Raw genomic sequence first — 23,377 nt, 5'->3', positions numbered from 1 at the left:
AGAAGGGCCTGTCCTGAGATAAGAATCCTGACATTATGTTTCAACTAGGACTCTGTTGATTTTCTGATGCATTTTGAGAGCTAGTTGCCAAGAGAAGGTAACCTGTTGCCTAAACAATGCAACTAAAATGATCCATAATTTCTCATTAAAAAATGAGAGTGTCAATTGATGTATGTATGGATTATGATGAGATGTATGAACCCCTAATAAAATGATTTTTAAAAAAAAGAAAGATAAAATGAGAGTGTACTAAGAGAAAAATGCATGTGGTTATGTGGAAGTGATAGCAGATTCCTGCTGTCATCGAGTTGACCCCCCACTCCTGATGGCCCCTGCGTGTCAGCGAAGGACTGTGCTCTGTGGGGTTTTCAGTGGCTCTGACCTTTAGGGAATTCTTCCCTGGCATCTTTGAATGACTTTGTCCAACCCTTCAGTTAGTGACTGAACACTTAAGGTTTTGACCCACCTAGGCTACCTAGTGTGCAAACTAGGTAAATAGAAATTAGGTACTTTTTAGATGTCACACATTGTGCTAGGTGTGTGTGTGTGTGTACTGAGAACACACCTATAAAAGTTAAAATTTGATCATTAAACTCAAAGACTGATCAATCTAATGGAAGAGAAAAATCTGTAAAACAATGAGAGGAATATGCCCCTACTCTGAAGGCATATGGAGAGAGAGACAAAAGGATGACTAACTGTTTGGCTCTGGAGCCAAACTATTTCTTTTATGTCCCATTTGTTTTTCTCTGCAAAATGGGGGATAAGTATCATACCTAGTTAATTGGGTTCTTGTGAGGATTAAATATAACAATATTTGTAGAATAGTGCTTGGTCAATAGGAAGCACTTGATACATGATAGTAATCACATTGCAAGATTATGATAGGAGAGCTGGGCTGCTAATTGGGAGGGCAGCACTTCCAAGCTACTGACCCCTCTGCAGGAGAAAGATGAGATTTTCTTAAAGCCTTCCATAAACATCTCCGGTCTTGGAAACCCACAGGGCAGCTCTACTCTATAGTGTTGCTATGAGTAGAAAACTACCCAATGGCAGTAAGTGTTATTTATTATGCTTTCCACTTTTAACTATCTTACCAGACTATGGAATGGTAATATGAGGGGATACCCCTCCAAAACTGGATTGTTTTTCAAAACTACATATTTAATGTTTTTTAACAAACCAACTTATTGCCTTCAAAGTACGCACCATTACACTCAATACATTTGCCAAATCTGCGATTGCATTCTTGGAAACATTTTTCAAACTCATCTCTTTGGATGGCTGACAGCACCTCTCTCATTTTTTCCTTTTTAAAAAAATGCAAGTATTGATTGAGCAGCTAGGAGATACAAAGTTTATAAAACATTATCAGAAAGGTGAGCTAAGTAGATGGAAACAGAGTTTGGTACACTGAGTCAAAGGAGAGTGCTTTAGGTAAGTTGAATGAGATTGCTTCACACCTGCAAAGAGGCGTGGATGGAAAGGGGGCTGGCGATTAAACCAGAAGACTTCTGTCTGGACTGTTGGTGATACTCAGTGTGGACTGAATTTGTCTCTCCTTCTCTCTCCAGCTTTGGGCTTAATTTACCACTAGTGCCCCTTCGATGGGCCTTTTCTATACTTGCTTGCATCTTTCCTTTAATATCTTCTACAGAACTAGGTCTTCTTAGTGTTTCGAAGGATTCTTGACCTTTGGATCTTGGTGATGCCTTTGAGTCTTTTCCATTCTGGTTTGATTTTTGTGCATTTTTGGCTGGAGTATTCCATACAGATTTCTCCACTGGAGCTTTTTTTTTTTTTCAGTTTCATCGTCATCCTCATGATCATGATCATCTTCATCATCATCATGAGCATCTTCGTCAGCAGTAAGTTTTACCTTTTTCTGTGGAACCTTGTTACTGCTTGTGGGGGCAGACCGCTTTCCCGATATACTTAAAAGTTTCACCTCCTCCTCCTTTTCATCAGCTGACTCTGTATCTTCCTCCACAGCTACTAAATGCTGTCCCCTAATATGCTCAGGCCCTGAGCCACACTTCAACCGTAAGACCAACCGTAAGGGGGTGCTATTTCAAAGACCCCAAGGGAGACTTGACGGCACAGACATTTTCAAAGTTGCCAGTGTTACTTTAATTGGGCTGCCTTCATAATCCATTGTCTCTGCGTCTACAGTGTTCAGTCTATCCTTTGTGCCAGCACCTAAACGGACCATTCTTACAGAGAACTGGCGCTCGTTTTCATCATTATCCACTTGAAAGTGACCATCTTGGCCGGCCTCTAGTTCACAACCAAAGAGATAGTTTGGGGGCCTCAGGGGGTTCATGTCCATATCCATCGAATCTTCCTTGGGGTTGTGGCATGTACTTTGGTAAGAGAAACGGAAAATAGAGGTGAATCATTGCTGTTACTAATACAGCAATGCAGGACAGAGTCACCCAGGCTCCCTTGTTTTCTTTCTTCACCTCTTCTACGTCATAAAATCACTGTCCTACATGGCCCTCTTCACTTGAGGAAACAAAAAGAAGTCTCAAGGAGCGAGGTCAGGTGAGTAAGGTGCATGGGACAAGAGAGGCATGCTTTTTTTGCCCAACACTGGTGCACTGAGATGGCTGCATGAACAGGTGCATTGTTGTGGTGGCAAAACTAGTCCCTCATCTACCACAAATTAGGTCTTTGTTGTTGCACATGGTTATGCAAACTTTTCAGAACCTCTGAATAGAAAGCTTGATTAACAGTCTGACCTGGTGGAAAGAACTCCAAATGCACATGAAAGACAACAACAAATGAGCATCACTTTTTTGGGGGGTGGTGGTACCCCCTCATATAACAATGGCAGAGGTGGATGCCAATCACTTAAGACTTAGATATGTTATCCATCTCTTTTCTCAGTCATGGCCAGTATCACCTTTGATAAACATGCTTCCAGAGAGTCTTTGGATATATTTGAAACCTATCTTGAGATTTATCTCTTGCTAAATGGAAAGACCATCTGTCTGGCACAGCTGTGGTGAGGATAAGGTTGCATACAAAGCATATGTGATCAATAGATGGTTCTTCATTTTGTGAAAATGATTGTGTGCTTCATGGGTTCCAGGCATTGCTGTCTGAACTGATATTACTAAGAGTAGAGGAGCACAGAAGCTGGGAGGGAGGGAGAAAAAGAGAGAGAGAGAGAGAGAGAGAGAGAGAGAGAGAGAGAGAGAGAAAGAAAGAATGAATAAATAGGTGGAAGTATGAGTGATTCTGCGTTTGAACATTGGGAACATTTACTCCTTCCCACTTTCCAAAGTTCATTTTCTCCAATTCATCCACCTCTTCCAAATTGATACTATGCCTATTCCTCACTTATCAATTATCTTGGTTATAGTGAAATCCTGATGATTTTGTATAGTAATGGTGTACATCTGATAATAGTGAAGGCCAGGATATGAAGTGAGGGTAATGCTGGCTGTGGTTAAGGTTATATGTCAACTTGGCTGGGACATACTCTTGGCGGTTTGGCAATTAGTTAATGATGCAATTTGGCAGTTATGTAATGATGTGGTCACTCTCCATTTTGTGATCCTATGTGATCATTCTTCACGTCCATATAACACCAATTTTCACATAATGACCTGGTCTTTGGAAGCTAACCATGCTGATAAGTATGGGGTAGGTGTACTTCACTTCGCATTTGACTTTTTGTGGAATTAGTGTGCACTGGATTCAGGGCTCAGGGCTAAAGGTGAGCTGCTTGACAGGCTTCCTGCATTAAAGAATAAACTCTTCATGAATCCAATCCACAGACCAGAGTATAACGCTATTAGCAAGTCTCTAGGCAGGGCTTTATTAGACATATGCATTTATAGAGGCTTTTCATACCTGACAGCTGATTTTGAAAAGACTGTGTGTGCATATTAATTTCTTTTCTTTAGAAAACAAAATCTATTTGCCAGAAATATCGACTGGTTTCATAACATGGTGGAGTCCATATCAAGTGAATGTGTGACGATAATAGAATAATTTCTTTGGGTTAAATCGCTATTTGGCTTGACTGCTCCAGGGCTCTGCCACCTGGAGATGAGATTCTTTAGCCTGCTTTCTTTACAGAGGTGGCGAGAGTTAATGAGATGGCAGAAAATTGGTAGCTGCAAGGCTACAAAATGGTACAAACGCAATTTGGTACAAAGTGCAGTGACAAATAGCCAGAGATGACTTTGGAAAAAAAACCGTATGTGGAGCAGTCAACAGTGTAACCAGATGCTCCTTTTATTTTTGCCCCCAATTATTTGCAGATAAGCATATGTTAGGGGGCCTGAGCAGGGATGTGAGCTGTGAAGGTCATGGTGGGGGCTGGTAGATGGTCCACATCTACAGGTAGGGCTGATAAGAAGTCATTTTTATGCAATCATTTTGGGGAGGAAAGTTGATTTTGGATTCTCTGCTTTGGATTTTCAGAGCTTGCCTGAAGGGCAACAATGGCTGTTTACAGACTCAAGAAGGGGTGTTGTTGGGAATTACACTTCAAAAGATGCTTTTTCAAAAGCACTCCGCAGGGTTTCCAGGCTGAGATCTTTCAGAAGCGGATGGAGACAGTCTCTAAGTCATGGCCTCTCTCCCTGAAACACCATCCTCATTTCAAGATGAGTGGACTTTGATAGAGGGGACCTGTCAGCAGCAATGTCTTTCCCTTTCTTGTCTGGCTGCCTTCCTACTGGTGGCACTTTGGAGTGTCATTTCCTGCCTTGCCTGGCACCTCCTCTGCACTCCATCCCCTCCAGTTACTCTTCTGTGTCTACGGTGCTCGAGGAAGGATGTTGCCTGTAACGACTTACTAGAAGCGAACTGCTCAGTGGGGTCCCCTTCAAGTGGCGTCCAGGGCATACGCCATACCTACCCTACCTCCAATATGCCTCTGCTTGACGTCCAAGGTGCCACTGGGTGGCTCTGACCCACCCATCTTTCAGCTAGTAGTTCGGTGCTTAACCATTTGCACCACCCAGGAATTCCTTCCAGAAGAATGGCACCTCAGTGGCGCCACATTTAATTGCACCGCCTATCTCTTCAACACAATGGTAGTATCCCATAGGCCCTGCATATGCAGTTCGTTCTTCCTCCTCCTCCTCCTTCTTTTCCCACCCATTCTTCCTCCTTAATTTCCTGTCCTTTCCCTCCTCGCTGGCCTTGCCAGAGTCTTTTCCTTTGGTGTGAAAACCAGCTTTCTTTTTATTTTTTTTCTTTAGAATAATGGTGCGATGAAATATTTATCTTGATGAGACTGACTAACTGCTGAGCAAAATGTCCTCCTATTTTGTTCATGTCATGAGATGCGGCAGACTCATCACCCTTTCTGAGGTTGCACAGTATTCCGTTGTGCGTGTGTGTGTGTGTGTGTGTGTGTGTGTGTGTGTGTACCAGGGTGTGTTTATCCAGTCCTCTACAGAAGGGGTTTTGGATTGTTTACATCTTTTTCTATTATAGAAATTACTGCAGTAAATATGGGTGTGCATATGTTGGTTCGTGTTTTGATATTTATTTATTTATTTAGGGTATTTACCGAATAGAGAGATTGCAGGATTATAAGGCATTTGCATTTATTTAAGGAAGCACCATAATGTTTTCCATAGTGGTTGTATGATTCTGCAATCCCACAAAAATGTGTGAGTGTTCCAATCGCTCTACATCTTCCCCAGCATTAATTGTTTTCTGTTTTTTAAAATTTTGCTAACAGTGTTGATATGAGGTGGGATCTCACTGTTGTTTTAATGTATATTTCTCTTATGGATAAGGAAAACGAGCATTTCTTCAGCTGCCACCTGGATGTCATATTTAGTAATTTGTCTGTTTATGCCTTGTGTTCATTTTTTGATTGGGTTATATGTATTTTTCTTATGAAAGTGTGAAGCTTTCTATAGACTTCTTTGAAATTAGCCCTTTATCTATCATTGCCAGGTAGTTGTTTCCCAAACTCTGGGTTCTCTTTGTACTCTTTTCCTGCATATAAGCATCGTATGTATAGAAGTTTCGTACGTATAGAAGTATCGTACGTATAGAAGTATCGTACGTATAGAAGCATCGTATGTATAGAAGTATCGTATTTATAGAAGCATCGTATGTATAGAAGCATCGTATGTATAGAAGCATCGTATGTATAGAAGCATTGTATGTATAGAAGTATCGTATGTATAGAAGCATCGTACGTATATAAGCATCGTACGTATAGAAGCATCGTATGTATAGAAGCATCGTACGTATAGAAGTATCATAAGTAAAGAAGTATCGTATGTACAGAAGTATCGTATGTATAGAAGCATCGTATGTATAGAAGTATATGTATAGAAGTATCATATGTATAGAAGAATCATATGTATAGAAGCATCGTATGTATAGAAGCATCGTATGTATAGAAGCATCGTATGTATAGAAGTATTGTATGTATAGAAGTATCGTATTTATCGTTTTTTATTTTGTCTTCTGTCGTGTGGGTTTTTGCATTATGTGTGGTCGTGTATTTACACCTCGTATAAGGGCCCTTAAGCTTGTCACTATCTTTTCATTGGTGGTCCTTATGGTCTAGGGTTTATATTTTGGTCGTAATTAAATCCGTTGAGTTGGTTTTTGTACGTGGTGTAGCGTATGGCTCCTGTTCATTCTTTGCGGTTGGAGAGCTAATGTTTCAGTACCACTTGAAGAGGCTGTCTCTCCCCACGTAGTGTGGTTTAGTCCTTTATCAAACATCTGGTGTATAGAGGTGCCTGGTTGTGTTTCTGGGTTATCTGTTCTAATTCAGTGTGCTACAGCTCTATCATTATACCAATCCTTAGCTGTTTTGATTACTGTGGCTATATAAGTTTTGAACTCTGGGAGTGAAAGTCCTCTTTGTTTATTTAATAGTATTCCACTTATCTTGGGTTTCTTTCCTTTCCATATAAAGTTGGTGATTAGTTTTCCCATTCTTTTAGGAATTGTACTAGGATTTGGATCAGAATTGCATTAAATTTATAGAGTTCTTTTGGTAACATCAACATTTTCATGATATTAAGTCTTCCATCTGTGAGCTTAGAACATACTTCCATTTGTATAAGTTTCTTTTGGTTTCTTGAATAAGTGTTTTATAATTTTATTTATATTAATTGGCTGGTATGATTTATTCATAATAATTTTATCTTTTGGTTGCTGTCATTGTTAGGTGCTAATGAGCCAGCTCTCACCCGCAGTGACCCTATGCAAAAAAGAACAAAACACTCCACACTCCTGCACCATCTTTTAAAAAAAAACACCTCATTTTATTGGGGGCTCTTACAACTCTTGTTACAATCCATAAGTCAGTTGCATCCAACATTTTCACACATATATTCCATGGTTGTTTTCAAGACATTTACTTTTCATTGAGCCCTTGGGATCAGCTCCTCTTCCCCCCCCCCCTTCCTCCTCCCCACCCTCCACTCCTCGTGATCCCTTGATAGATTGTAGATTGTTCATTATTTTCAAATCTCACACTGACCGCTGTTTCCCTTTCCCTCTGGTTTCTGTTGTTCTTCCCCCTGGATGGGGGTGTGGTTAGGTGCCATTCATTGCGATCGGTGCCCCCTTCCCTGCTCACCTCTCCCCTCCTCCCCTACCCTTGTGTTCTCTCTCTTCCCATTCCTGCTCCTGGGGTCCATGTGTCGTGAGTTGTATCTCTTGCCTGTGCCTATGTACGTGCTCCCGTCTAGTCTAGATTGGGAAGTGGCACTGGGGTCATGATAGTGGGGTTGAGGGTGGGGGTGAGGAGGCCTTAAGGGATCAGAGGTGTATTGCGTGACCCATTAATGCTCTACTGCACCCTGATTGACTCAACCCCTCCCTGTAACTCCTCTGTGGGGGGATGTTCCATTGTCCATAGATGGGCTTTGGGTCTCCACTCCAACCCCCCTCCGTTCTCACCAATGCATTTTTGTTTGTTTGTTGTGAGTCTTCTGATGCCCATTGTCTGGTCTTGATGACACCTCAAGATCGCACCGGCTGGTGTGCTTCTTTCATATGGGATTGTTGCTTCACTGTTGGATGGCTGCTTGTTGAACTTCAAGCCTTTTAAGACCCTAGACACTATATCTTTTAATAGCTGGGCACCATCCTCTGTCTTTACCACATATGCTTACGCACCCACTTTGTCTTCAGTGATCATGTAGCAGGGGGTGGGGGGGCAGGGAGGGTGAGTATCACAGAATACCAATTTGTTAGAAAAAAGTGTTCCTGTATTGAGGGAAGGTATCAGCTGAGGCCCAAGGCGCAGCTTCACTGTAATGCCTTATAAATATATGTACATAGGCCAATCGCACTATTGCTATGGATTAATGTATTTACATAAGTGGACAAATCAGTTATTCTCCCTATCTATGCCTTTGCTTCCTAGAGCTTGCCTCTGTTTCCTTTTGCCTCCTCCTGCCCTGTCATCACTTTCCCCTTCTTCCACCTCTTAGTGTTTCTTCTCCGCTAGCTTGGTGTTGATCTAATACTCACAGGCTCTCTACCCTCTCCTAGATGTTGGTTTCGATTACCTCATTGTTCCCCTGCTCCCGGCTCCCTCATGAGCTCTTATCTTGCACTGTCTGACGTCTCCCTTCAACCACTTTTCTGTTGTCCCTCCCCAAGGGAGGAGGTCACATGTAGATCCTTGTAATCGGTTCCCATCTCCACTCTCACCACTGGTCCTGAAGGAATCATCCATCCTGGATTCCCTGTGTTTCCAGTTCCTATCTGTACCAGTGTACATCCTCTGATCTAGCCAGACTTGTAAGGTAGACTTGGGATCATAATAGTTGGGAGGGGGCTGGGGAGGAAGCATTTAGGAACAGAGGAAAGTTGTATGTTTCATTGTTGCTACACTGCACCCTGACTGGCTCATCTCCTCCCCTTGACCCTTCCGTAAGGGGATGTCCAATTGCCTACAGATGGGCTTTGGGTCTCCACTCCGCACTCCCCCTCATTCACAATGATATGATTTTCTGTTCTGATGATGCCTGATACCTGATCCCTTCAACACCTTGTGATCACACGGGCTGGTGTGCTTCTTCCATGTAGGCTTTGTTGCTTCTGAGCTGGATGGCCGCTTTTCTTGTCTTCCCCCCACCTTCTGCTCTTCTACCCACAGTCCTACACACAAGCACCCAGCAGACAGAGGCGACAGCCCTGGGTCCAACCGTAACCTGTCAGAACACCCTTCTTTTTGTGACTGCTGCTCCCTTCCTACCTCCTTTCCACGTTAAGGGAATTGTTTTGATAGCTGAGTTTTTCTTTGGAGGAAGCCAGAGCGCCATTTTTGGGATGACTTTATGTAAAGGTATGGAGCTCTGGTGGTGCTGTCAAGTAAGTGTGGGACTACTAACCTCAAGTTCAGTGGTTCAAAGCCACTAACTGTTCCTGGGGAAAAAGATGGGGTTGATTGCTCTTATAATGATCTATAACCTTGGAAACCTAACATATGTTCTCTGTGAGGCAGAATCAACTGATGACAGTGGGATTTTTTGGTTTTATGTAAAGGCTGGGAGTAGGAGATCTGGGACCCCCCCCCCACATACCTTGAAAAAAACAACAACAAACCTCATTACCATTGAGTCAAGTCTGACTCACATCAACCCTATAGGACATAGTAGTACTGCCTTTGTGGATTTCTGAGTCTGTAACTGTTTATAAGTGCAGAAAGCCTCATCTTTTTCCCTGGGAGTATGTGGTGGTTTTGAACTGCTGACCCTGTGGATAGCAGCTCATTGAGTAACCCACTATAGGCCAGAGAAAACCAGCTTAGGGATAGGTAGAGATGTAACTGGTTAGTTTGCTTTCCTGTGAGAGCATGGGGTGAGACAGGGGAAGGGAGAAAGTAATACATTCAAGGTTTCTGGTTAATAGAAAATCCCAGGTGGTGCAGTGGGTTCAATGTCAGGGGTTGGTGGTTCAAATCCAGCATCTGATCCTCAGGAGAAAGATGAGGCTTTCTGCTCCCATAACTGTTTATAGCTTTGGAAATACATCAAGTTGGAATTGACTTGATGGCAGACTCTGGTTTTGGTTTGTTTACTCTACTGCCACCGAGTTGATTCTGACGCACATCAGCCCTACAGGACAGAGAAGCACTGGACTGTCAGTCTTTACGGGAGCTGACAGCCTCATCTTTCTTGAGTAGAGCAACTGGTGAGTTAGCACTACCAGCCTAATGCCACTGGGATCCTTGCCACTATGTAAAACCCTTTAAAAGGACAATTCATCATTTGGTCCTCTCATTTTTTAACCCTGATAGCTTTTAACCCCGATCACCATAGCTCTGGATTCTGGAATACAGGATCCAGGGAAGAGAGCTATCATGTTTAAAATAAAACCTGAAGCATCATCAAGAAAGGATTCATCTTAATATCAAATGCTTTGACTATGCCTTCGTTCTGTGTACTGTGATGGCAATCCCCATGTATAGCCACACTTTATAAAAGGAGCCTTCCTAGTTGTGTTCGGTTGCTAACTGCAAGATCCTGGTTCCCTGTGGGAGAAGGAAGTTGTCTGTTCCCAGAGAGATCTGCAGTCCCAGAAAACTCAATGGCAGTGGGTCCCTTTCTGTTTTTGTTTTAATGAATGAGTGCACTATTTCATCATGCACTCACTCACTGCCACCAACTTGATTCTGACTCATAGTGACCCAATAGGACAGGATAGAACTGCCCCTGTGAGTTTGGGATATTGTGATTCTTTATGGGAGTAGAAAGCCCCATCTTTCTCCTACAGAGTGACTAGTGGTTTTGAATTTCAGACCTTGCAGTTAGTTGCCTAACTTGTAACCACTACACCTGCCATACTGGGTGGTATAAATTGTTTGTGTTTGACTCTTAACTGAAAGGTGGGCAGTTCAAACTCACCCAGCAATGCTTCAGAAGAAAAGCCTGGTGAACTCCTTCCATAAATATTAGAACCAAGAAAACCCATCAGGTGCACTTCTACACTGTAACACATGGGGTGGCTGTAAGGCAGAATCAACAATATATATTTTTAAATTTTATTTTAAAACATCATGCTTTCATAGCTGCTATTTCACTTATTTATTCTTTCCCCCAGGCTCCCTGGTAGGTATGAATCTTACTGTGCAGAGGAGGACAATGAGGCACAGGGACTGGGGGCTTGTCCAGTGCAGTCAGAACTGAGGAGCAGTGGTGGAGAAGGGTCACTGGCTGCGCTCTAAGTCCAGGCCACGCTGATTTCCTGGGTGGAAGGCTTTACTCTTTCAGCTGCTCCATGCTGCCTTTCTATGGCTCGATTGCTATTTTAAAGGTCACAACACGAAACATGTCACTCCTTTAAGGTCAAATGTGCCAAAAGTCCAGGTTTGCCACTGGATCTTGGACTCTGGGAATGCCCCCCTACCTTTCATGACTGTGGGCTAAGTTGGGTTGATAGGGCAGGTGGCACATCCGGTGGATAATTGATTTTCTTTTGATGAATAATCATTTGAGGTTGCTTCTCCATCTGCTCTCCTGTCATTTCAAAAGGGCCACCAAGTCCTTAACAGGTACATGTCCCTACCTTCCTTTCTAGGTCGCCCTCTCACCACTGGAGGATGGGGCAGGGGCCAGTTCCCTGGAGAGGCCTCAACACAGAGCCTTGGGCTCAGGCCCGCTTCCAGATTGCATGGCCTTCATTGTATTAGGCCCTTTGGAGCCATGTGATGAGTTGTTTCTCAGCGTGGCCACTTGCATAGCAGGGCAGAGCAGTGATTCCCAAGTTACATGGGAGAACTCAAGGGCGACTCTTGGGAGGGAAGAGCTCTCAGGGTCTCTGGTCTTAGTTCGTGATGGAGAGGAAGAACCATGAAGTGCAGCAGAGAGCTCAGTCATTTTGATGGACTTGCCTCAAAGAATATAACATTTTAGCCCCTTTTGTAAAATCCAGGCTAAATACCAAGCAGAAATGTCTCTTTGGGTCCATAGCACTTGACCATAGTACTTGACTCTTGGTGGACGGGCATTTGGTCACACCGCCCTTCCCGCACCATTCAGAGGCCTACAGGGCTGTGTTTCTGCTGTAGCTGAGTCCATGCAGAAGAAGGATGCTTACTTGGTGTTTAACCAACAAGAACAGTCTTCAGTGACTCCTTCCTGTTGATGAGATGTGATGCCGATGTTCCTACTCATGACCCTTCAAGTCAAAATGTCTTAAATGGGTGTAAGATACAGGGGGAAAAAGGAATAACAACAATAATAATGATATTTAATATAATCACAAGGGTTCTTGGGGGATAGCATGGGGGAGGGCGTGGATAAAGGAGAGTGGATACCAAAAAGTGCAAGAAGAAAGAAAATGCTTTGAAAATAATGGTGGCAACAATTGTACAACCATGCGTGATCGAGTTGAACTATGGAGTGTTTTATTATCTGTAGAGCTCCCAATAAAATGGGAAAAAAGAGAAGTATCTTAAATGGCCCGCTAGACCCCTTAAAGACACCCAGTAAAATGCACTTTTATAGGCTACTGATTCGTTAAAATTTGTTAGTCTTTGTACTTCATATTTAGCGGTGCCCTTAGCCTTGGGGTGATTTATACAATTGTGCACAATGATGGATAATATATAGATGACTTTGTTTTCCATTTGCTATTTATCCATTCTCATTTGCAATTCACATCCTCTTTCTTTCTTAACACCATGCCTGGCACATGGTCAACCATGAGAATAATTTAGATTTTCTTATTCTTTTCAACGGGAGTCCCTGAGTGGTGAAACTAGTTAATGCACTCAGCTGCTCAGGGAGAGACTGGAGGAGCTTCAGAGAAAAGATCAACTGCTGAAGCACCAGCTGTTAAAACTCTACACAGCACATTTCTCCTCTGATGCACTTGGGGTTTTGCATGAATTGGCATTGACTCGATAGCAATTGGTTCATTATTTTAAAAAGTGTATTGATTGAGCAGGAGTCTTAGATGCACACAAGATGCGAAGTGGTGAGTGAGACACAACCAGTGCCCAAATGGTACTCACTTCTTATGGGAGAGCTGGGTGGTACTCTGCCAGGAATGCTTTCATAGAGGAAACGTGGGAAGTAGATCTTTCCTAGCCCCGAGGGACTTAGCAGTTCTGAAAGACAAATAGGTATTCTCCAGGCAAGGGGGAGGGTGATGGAGTGAACTGTGTTTGGCTGAAGTCAAGAAAGAGGGGCTTGTAGCCCTGGTGGTGTAGTGGATAAAAGCATTGAGTTGGGATCTGCATGGTTGGCAGTTCAAAATCACCAGCAGCTCCGTGGAGAAAGACTGGGCTTTCTACTCCAGTAAACAGTTACAGTCTCAGAAGCCCACAGGGGCACACTATGAGTCAGCATAAACTTGATGGCAGTGACTGGGATAGGGACCGCTGCCCTCTCCCTAATGGCCCTATTGTCATCTACCCCTTCATTCAGAGGCACCATCTCTTGGAGTTTTGGGGCTACACCAGAGCTGCTCCACCATGAGTGATTTTGCCTGTCTGGTGGTGAGCTTCTCTTTCTGACTACCTGCCCTAGTGATATTAGACTTGCCAGCCCTCATACTGACTAGAGAAATTCCTTATTATAAACCTCTAAACATATATATTTCCTGGTCCTGCCTCTCTGGTTGAACCTTCATGTAGTATTCAGTGTTTTATGTCTACATGGGAGGAGTTATTTCTAGGTGTTTGAAATATGTTGAAAAACAATATCTGCTCAACCTACTCCCCCCACAAACCCTCCTCCCCTCACTTCTGAATATAGAAGTTATTGTCACACATCTGGCAGAAGAGAATGAAACATCTTTTAGTCACATGGTCAAGATTTGAGGCCCAGGAAGTAGATTGGATGTGGAATTGGTCTGGCCAGTTACATGGATTGAATCTTTTCCCTTGTGTTAGTCCGGGATGAGTAGAGAAACAAATAAAGGGAGACAATCATATGCGAATAAGAAATATATACAAGAGCAAATGCATATTGAGAAAACATCCCAGCCCAGTCCAGATCAAGGCCATAAGTCTGATGTGAGCCCATATGTCCAATACCAATTTATAAATTCCTCTTCAGACTCATGAAACACATGCAATGATGCCAAATACAGGAAGATCACAGGACAATTGGTGGAATCTCCTGTGGATCCAGTGGCAATATAAGTATCTCAGTGCTGGGGTGGGTCTCCACATGGCTCCTCCAGATCTCTGAGTTCTGGCTGCATCAGCGTAGGTCCATCAGGCTCGTCCTCAGTGATGTCTCACTGGGGGTGTGTGTGTGTGTGTGTGTGTGTGTGTGTGTGTGTCCGTCCCACTTCCAGAGAGCTATTTATCTCCTTAGTGCCTCCAAATGAGGTCATCAAACTGTGACCTGATTGACAGACTAAACTCCACCCTTTCACTCTTAAGTCTCAAACTGACAATAGATTATATAACTACCACATTCCATTATAAACTTGTAACATAAAAACATGTTTCAGGAGAACGCTTTCATATACATATTTCTGCTTTCTAAGGAAGGTGGCCTCCCATTCATAGCATGTGTTTGTGGACTGTGGCATGATGGGGCAGATATAAGTTAGAAGAAATCTTTTCAATTTACCACATGGGATATGGCTAGAAACTGAGAAAAGAGGATGAGACAGGTTCAAAGGTGTAGGATAGGAGAGAGGGGAGGTAGTTGTACTAGGAGACTCTCATAAGAAAACTATTTTTAAAAGTTTACAAGGGATCTAAGGAAATGTTTTTCTTTTCCTACACACATACAGACACTTTATTAGTTTCCTTGACGAGACGATGGCATCAATGCTTCTAACAGAGATTTCATGTCATTTAAGAGGCCACAGGGATTCAAGGAAAGAAGGTGCAAATATCTAAATTAATCAAAAGGCACCACAACATCATCTAAAATCTACCACCACGGTGGCAATAGTCAAGGAAGCTTCAGCTACAGCAACGTCATATGATGTAACTGTTAGAGATTACATAGCAGGAAATGAGTTTTTATTCCAGAAGATCATGGTAGATGGGTCCCTTTGGACTCGAGATTTATTTGGCTAGGAAAAAAATCCAGGTGGTGGAAGATAGAGCCAAATTGAAACGAAGCGGTACCAAGGATGATTTAAGATAAGAGTCTCTGAGCATATAGTGATGGATCCATTTTCATCCTTTCGAGAAGCATTTGCTGCCACTTTGTTCCCTGCCCCACTCCCCCATGACCCTACCGAATGGCCGCTCTAGCTAAAGTTGCTGACTCTTGCCTTATAGGGAGCTCAGCAACTAGGAGAACTAGGTTGGGGGTTACCTAGGGCTCTTGCTGTGATTTAACATAGGTCTTAGAGAATGTGTGATGTGTGTGTGTGTAATACCATGCGGGGAGGAGGCTATGTATGGCGTTGGCTTTTTGTTAGTTGTTCTGAATGAAGAAAACCCTAAAGCTTTCACATACAACATTGTTTACACTTCCCTCATCACCGTCAAACACCCCTACCCAACACCCTCAACGTATGAAATCTTGCAGCAGTTGCGCTGTAAAGCTGCAGGTGGCCGGAAGTCATCAAGGAAGCCCGAAGGAGAAAATGTGGGTTGGAGATCCCAGCTCTCTCAACCTGTTTCTCCCCAAATTAAGAGAGGTGTTAATATATCAGGCGTGGGATGTGGAAAGCAACACTGGAGCACGCTGGGTCTCCTGCAGGGACTTGTCATCACAGACCAAGGGACAGACCAGGGGTTGGGTGGACTTCATTTGGAAATTGCCTCAGAAGTGCTCTTCATTGTGAGTTCTCTTGCTGGCTTCTGCAAGGCTCATGGAGATGTCAATCACCTGTGTTTTAGAGGATTGTTTCCTCTTATCCTCTTGAGGTATGGTATTGGTGCCGACTATTGCTTCGAAGCATGCATTGTTGATGCAGAAAACGGCAGGACTAGAAAAGATTCCATGAGTCACGATGGCATAAACTCTGGCCGCTCAGCTGAGAGAAGTATGTCAGCTGCATGGCAGATTGAGCTGCAGGTACCGGCCATGTCATCCACAAAGATCGCCACACGATACGTCACATCTCCTATGAGCACCATGCAGACCACTTCATTGGTCTTCTGTTCTTTGTGAATCAAGACCAAGTCCACATGCAACCAGTCTGCAATTGAAGCTGCTGTCTAGCTCCAACAGCATCAGGGGGATAATAGTGTAGTTCCTCCACTCAGAGGTACTCTCCCTATCCACTTCAGGACAGCTGCCTTGGCATACAAATCGTCCACTGGGATATCAAAAAAATCCTGGATTTGAGGTGCATGTAGATCCACGGTGATAATATGATATGAATATGCTACAGATAGCATATTTGTGACAAATTTGGCTGAGATTGGGGCCCGGCTCTTATCCTTCTTATTCTGGTGAGCATAAGGGAAACATGGTGTGACTGGAGTAACCCAGCCAGCTGAAGCAATCTTGCTTTATAATCAAAAGTTCCATTAGATTAGACATGGCTCTCTCTGACCATAGTGCTATGGGGACAACACTGGAAGCAATCGGGGAATTGTGCCCAATCTGAGTCCACCACATTGGGGTGAAACACTAAGGGGAAGCAACAGAGTAGCAAGGAGAGCAAATCAATGAATTCCCCAAGGAATACAAAGATAGACTTTGGGGCCAGGGCGTGGCACCCCATTAGACTCGACTGGAAAACTCTCATAAAGGTCAACAAACAGACCTGAAACTATTTATAGGCATTTCTTCTTTGGTGTTGGTTTTTGTTGTTGTTGCTGTTTTGTTTTGCTCTGTTTTGTTTTTGTGCTTACTGCTGTTTTTGCAAGTCTATCTAGATAAAATAGGTGGGATAAACAATCTAGAAGAGAAAACAAGAGGACGGATGGTTCCAGGGGGGACATGAGAAATGGGGAGGTGGGGGAAAGAAAGGGAGGTGCCAACAAACCCAGGGACAAGGGAACAACAAGTGACCTAAAATCGATGGTGAGGTGGGCATAGGTTGCCTGGTGGGGTTTGATCAAGTGCAATGTAGCCAAGAGGAATTACTGAAACCCGAATGAAGGTTGAACATGAAAGTAAGACAAGAGGAAAGTACAAGGAAATCGAGGAAAGAACTGAGAGGAATAGGGCATGTATGAAGGTTTAAATACAGGCATGCCCATATATAAATATAGTTATATATGACAAAAGGGAAATAGATCTATGTACATATATTTATATGTTAAATATAAAGGTAGCAGATGGACATTGGGCCTCTACTCTAGTACTCCCTCAATGCAAGAACACTTTGTTCCAATAACACGGTATTCTGTGATGCTCACCTTCCTGACATGGTTGCTGAAGACAAAAGGTACATAAGTAAATGTGGTGAAGAAAGCTGATGGTGCCTGGCTGTCAAAAGCTATAGCACCTGGAGTCTTAAAGGCTTGAAGATAAACAAGCAGCCATCTATCTGAGAAGCAACAAAGTCCACATGGATGAAGCACACCAGCCTGTGTGATCATGAGGTGTGGATGGGATCAGGGATCAGGTATCAAAGACCCAGAACAAAAAAAAATCATCGATGTGAATGAGGGGGAAGGTGGAGTGGAGACCTAAAGCCCATTTGTAGACAATTGGACTTCCCCTCACAGAAGGGTCACAAAGAAGAGATGAGCTAGTCAGGGTGCAGTATAGCACGGATGGAACATACAACTTTCCTCTAGTTTTTCAATGCGTCCTCCCCTCTGACTATCATGATCCCAAGTCTACCTAAAAATCCAGCTAGACCAGAAAAGGTACACTGGTACAGATAAAAGCTGGAAACAAAGGAATCCAGGACAGATAAACCCCTCAGGACCAATAATGAGAGTAGTGATACCAGGAGGGTAAGGGTAAGGTGGGGAAAGAAAGGGAGAACCAATCACAATGATTAACATATAACCCCCACTTGGGGATGGACAACAGAAAATTGGGTGAAGGGAGACAGCGGTCAGTGTAAGACATGAAAATAAGTTTATAAATTATCAAGGTTCATGGGAGAGGGAGGCTGGGGGAGGGGGCAAATGAGCTGATACCAAGGGCTCAAGTAGAAAGAGAATGTTTTGAAAATGATGATGGCAACAAATGTACAAATGTGCTTGATACAATGCATGGATGGATGGAGTGTGATAAAAGCTGTAAGAATCCCCAATAAAATGATTTTAAACAACAATGAAAAGATTGTCACTGATTTCCTAACAAGCACTCTGGGCAATGAAGACATCCTTCCCGTGTAAACTCTCGCCAGTATCAACACAGGTCTGGTTTGTGGAATTTCTTAGTCACCTCCTTGCCGTGCTCTAGGCCCAGCCAATCAGTGATTTTCTGGGATAAGTCTTGGTGGGAGCTGCTGCTGAAGATTTTGATGTTGGGCATCTTGGCCAGGGACCCTGAACCCTCTGCGCTCTGTGATAGCTGACTGCAGCTGAGGCTAGAACCGGAGTCTGACTCAGTACTAACTGCTTCGCATTGCTACTCCACCACCCTCAGGAAATCTTTATAATAATTTGTTTTTCTTATGTCTTTTTAGTGTTGGAAATGCACACAGTAGGGCATACACGAATTGAACCTTTTCCAGTGGCATTGATTAATGTCTACCGTTCTTGCTCTCCTTTTCCATACTGCTTCTCCCTCATTAATGTAAACTCACTACACCCTAGGTTTCCCATCTAGTCTTTCCCGTTGCTGTTGTCAGTTGGATCCCGTATAGAGAGCACAATGTTCAAGGAAGACATTTTTACTAATTCTGCTGAACCAGGGATGCATATGATATAGTTTTGGTGTTTCAGTTAAAAATGTTCATTATTTATGGCCAAGTGCTCATCTATGCATTCCCATGTATTTATTGCATGACCTTGAATGCTGTGTCAGGACCTGGGCATACATCTGAAGACAAGACTGCCATAGGGTTTATGGTCTAGTTATGGAAGCACAATATAAATGGCAATTAAAATATAACATATGAAATATTGGTAGTTAGTTGGAGATGTAGGTTTGATTTCTGGTGAATTCAGTTCACATGTATCCACCTTTTGCCTCAGTGGGTATTGCTACAATGTAGACCAGATGTCCTTGGAATTGACAGTCTTAAGGCGGAGCAGGAAGAAAGACCTGGTGAGCCCCTTCTGAAAACCATTCCAAGCAATCGCTGTGATTCACAATGATCCTGTTCTGAACCCATCATGGGGATGACTCAGCGTTTTCTTCCAGTATGCACGAGGTGATCAGGCGTCATGGGCTGCCTTGAGGGCAGGTAACAAAAACATAAGAACATGTAGAAACTGTGATGAGAAGGTGAGTAAAAATGAGACCATGTGAGCCCACAGCCTGAGTCTAGTGGTTAAGGAAGGTTTCTGGAGGATGTGTTATCTCACAGTGAACCACAGGAGTTAGATAAGAGCTGGAGACAAGGGGTTAATGCCTGTAGCTAAGGGAGCAATTTGTCCAATATGTGCCCTGTTTCTAGGAACTCATTCCCATTATATGGTTTCTGTCACTGGAAATTCCAGTAGAACTCAGACCTTGATACAAAATGGAGACTTTATGCAAAACTGAGGCCCTGAAGAAATTTCTAGTAGATAATCACTGATTGAGAAGACGGTAAAGGCACAAATAGTAAGAAAAACTGTTCTCCAGCTTCATATGGAAAAGAAAGAGACTTTGAAGAGTTAAGAAGAACAAAGAAGGAAGCCTTCCACTTTCCACTCTCAAGACTTACTATTCAGCTGTGGGAATCAAAATGGCTTGCTACTTATGTAATGACAGACACATCTACCAATGGAATGCAGTGAGAAGTCAGAAGCAAATCCATTAATTTGCAGGGCTTCAACAAAAAGTTACAATTCATTTGATGGGGAAGAAAGAGTTCTCTAATAAATGGTGTTGGCACAACCATATATCCATATGGAAGAAAGAACATTAGGATCCATAGCAAGCACAAAAACTAAAGCAAAATGGCTCCCAGAGCTAACTGTGAAAGCTGAACTGTAAATTCCTGTAAAATAGCACAGGGAACTAATCTTCAGCGTAATCTATCGAACAAAACTGCACAAACAACCAAAGAAACAGTAGATAACAGGAACCTCCAAAAAATCAGATCCTTAAAAGACTTTAACAGGGAATCAAAAGAGACTCTATAGACTTGGGAAAAAATCTTTGGCATATGTGATAAAGATTTAATTTCTATAATATAGAAAAATTCAGTGACTCAACCACAAAAAGACAAAATTCCTGTCTAAAAATGGACACAGAACACGAACAAACAGTTCACCAGCAAGGACATTCAGGCATTTCAAAACCACATGGAAACAAGGCGTTATCCTCCCTCATCCATCCGACCAGCCCCAGAACAAGCTCACTGCCATCGAGCCCATGCTGATTCGTAGCCCCCCTACAGGACAGGGTTGAACTGCCTACGTGAGTTTCGGCAACTCCTTTGAAACCCCTTCCACAAACTCCTTTGGCCACCTTCTGCAACTCAAGTTCTAGCTTGTTTTAGTTCTAAAAATATTCTCTTGAACTTAAAAAAAATCATTTTATTGGGGGCTCATATAACTCTTATCACAATCCATCCATCCATCCATTGTGTCAAGCACATTTGCACATTTATTGCCCTCATCATTCTCAAAATATTTACTCTCCACTTAAGCCCTTGGTATCAGCTCCTCATTTTCCCTCCTCCCTCCCCACTCCCTCCTCCCTTATGCCCCTTAATAATTTATGAATTATTGTTATTTTGTCATGTCTTACACTGTCCGATGTCTCCCTTCATCCACTTTTCTGTTGTATGTCCCCCAGGGAGAAGGTTATATGTAGATCATTGTAATCAGTTCCCCCTTTCCACTCCATTGTCCCTCCACCCCCCAGTATCGCCACTCTCACCACTGGTCCTGAAAGGATCACTGTCCTGAATTCCCTGTGTTTCCAGTTCCTATCTGTACCAGTGTGCATCCTCTAGTCTAGCCAGATTTGTAAGGTAGAATTGGGATCATGATAGTGGTGGGAGGAAGCATTTAAGAACTCGAGGAAAGTTATGTTTCATTGCTCCTACACTAGATGCTGACTGGCTCGTCTCCTCCCCGCAACCCTTCTGTAAGGGGGTGTCCCGTTACCTACAGATGGGGTTTGGGTCTCCACTCCACACTCCCCCTCATTTACAATGATATAATTTTTTGTTCTTTGATGCCTGACCTGATAACTGATCCCTTCAACACCTCGTGGTCACACAGGCTGGTGTGCTTCTTCCATGTGGGCTTTGTTGCTTCTCAGCTAGATGGTCACATGTTTATCTGCAAGCCTTTAAGACCCCAGATGCTTTATCTTTTGATAGCCAGGCACCACAAGCTTTCTTCACCACATTTGCTTATGCACACATTTGTCTTCAGCGATTGTGTCGGGAAGGTGAGCATCATGGAATGCCAATTTAATAGAACAAAGTGTTCTTGCATTGAGTAAGTACTTGATTGGAGGTCCAATGCCCATCTGCTGCCTTAATACTAAACCTATAACTATATGCACGTAGATCTATTTCCCCATCATCCTATATAAATATATTTACATATGTATATGCCTGTATTTAGACCTCTATAAATGCCCTTTGCCTCCTAGTTCTTTCCTCTATTTCCTTTTACTTTCCTCTTGTCCCACTATCTATCATTCTCAGCCTTCATTTGGGTTTCAGCAATTTCTCTAGGTTACATTGCCCTTGATGAATCCCTACCAGGCCTCTCACACCCTCCTTGACACTAATTTTGGAGCACTTGTTCCCTTGTCCCTGGGTTGGTCAACACCACCTCCTTTCCCCTACCTCCCCCTCTCCCATGTCCCTCTGGAACCATCGTCCCGTTGTTTTCTCCCCAAGACTGTTCATGGATCCGATCTTATCTAGAGATAATAATATTCACACACACACACACACACACACACACACACACACACACACACACAAATGAGCATAGCAAGACAAAACAATAAAAGAGAACACAATGATGACAACAACGAAGAAAACCAATGACCAAAATAAATAAATTGACAAAAAAGAAAAAGAAAAAGTAAACAAAAAGAAAGACCTGTAAATAGATCAAGGTCTCTTTGTTGACCTCTAGGAGTGTGCTCTAGTGGAGTCTGATGGGGTGCCACACTCTGACCCCAAAGTCTGTCCTTTGTACTCCCCCAGGAGCTTTTTTATGTTCTGGAAAATCCTTATTATTAACTTAACTTCAGAGACCCATGATTAATCACAAGCAGAAGCATCAAGGCTGTTATCTCTCTACCCATTTTCATCTATCATATTTTATCCCTCATAGTTCTCTTTCTGTTTTATTTTCTTAGAGATTGATTCCACATAGCTCTCTCTCTCTCTCTCTCACTCCTTAAAAATCACCAGTGGCTGTTGATTTATCCTGTTCACAACACTGAACTTGAGGTCATCATGGTGAGATTCTTTACATCACTTAGGTTAGTGGGAAAGGCAGTCAGGGTGAATGACATTAACTCACCATTTGGGATGATCACTGGATGAATTGATTGATAAGTGTCAGCATCTGGAGGACAATCCGCTACAAAGGCCGTAACAAAGGATTTCAGCTGACTGGGAGAAGGGCTGTCTGGTGCCTTTCCAATGGGAGAAGTGCCCTTTGAAGGGATCAGATATGCGTGTAGTTGTCAGGCAGGATTTCTGTGTTATGGCGGTGAGGCTTTCAACTAAATGTCCACTCATATTATCCAGGGTCATTTCGAGTTAGAGTCAGTTAATAGCAAATATTAATTAATATACCAAATATCTTCATGGCAGCATCTAGATTAATGCTTGACCAAACCACTGGGAGCCATAGCTGAGTCAAATTGACACATAAGATTAATCACCACACTTTCGTTCTAATTCTTTCCCCTGATTTATCCAGGGGATCAGTTGTGTGTTAAAGCACATTTTGGTCAGCATGATCAGGATCACTGTATCAGTTCTCCATGTCATTGTGCACCGTGCAAAGATTATGCCATAGTTGGGTGAGTTAGTGGGCTAGGCAGCATGGTTGCCAAATGGTGGAAAAGTGTTCTTAAGGATCTCCTTCAATACCTCCTGGTTATCTTTCCTGTAGCCTGAAACTGGTTGTTCTCTGCTTAAAAGTGCTCAGTATCCATACTTTACTGTCTCTTACCTGCTTCTCAGGACAGCCATGGTCCAAGGAAGGCTAGGGCTTATGGAACTAGGGTTATGAAAGTAAAAAGATCGAATGGAATGGGAGTCCTAGAAAGAGAGTGGCTCTTTACCATCATAAATATGCATGTGAGGCCAGCGCTTCTTTTCCAGTGAGCTATAAATGCGTCATTTGATGAGATGGTGAAGGGGGTGCTTCTGACTCACTAATGACACTTGATTCCAAGATCAGTGATGATTTATTATTTATGATCCCACTATAAGAGATAAC

At 42.9% G+C, this 23,377-nt stretch overlaps 2 pseudogenes; both read right to left on the bottom strand.

Moving 5' to 3' along the window:
• Positions 1 to 1,457: 1,457 nt before the first annotated feature.
• LOC101645909 lies at positions 1,458 to 4,870 on the bottom strand (annotated as a pseudogene).
• A 10,831-nt stretch (positions 4,871 to 15,701) lies between these two features.
• Positions 15,702 to 18,326, bottom strand: LOC101645593 (annotated as a pseudogene).
• Between the last annotated feature and the right edge of the window lie 5,051 nt (positions 18,327 to 23,377).

The sequence above is a fragment of the Echinops telfairi genome, unplaced genomic scaffold (assembly GCF_000313985.2).
Source record: "Echinops telfairi isolate 266 unplaced genomic scaffold, ASM31398v2 ScPeMD7_7424;HRSCAF=8462, whole genome shotgun sequence".
Taxonomy (NCBI): Eukaryota; Metazoa; Chordata; class Mammalia; order Afrosoricida; family Tenrecidae; genus Echinops; species Echinops telfairi.
The sequence above is the reverse complement of the archived record's forward strand: the minus strand, read 5'-3'. Positions and strand labels throughout refer to the sequence as shown.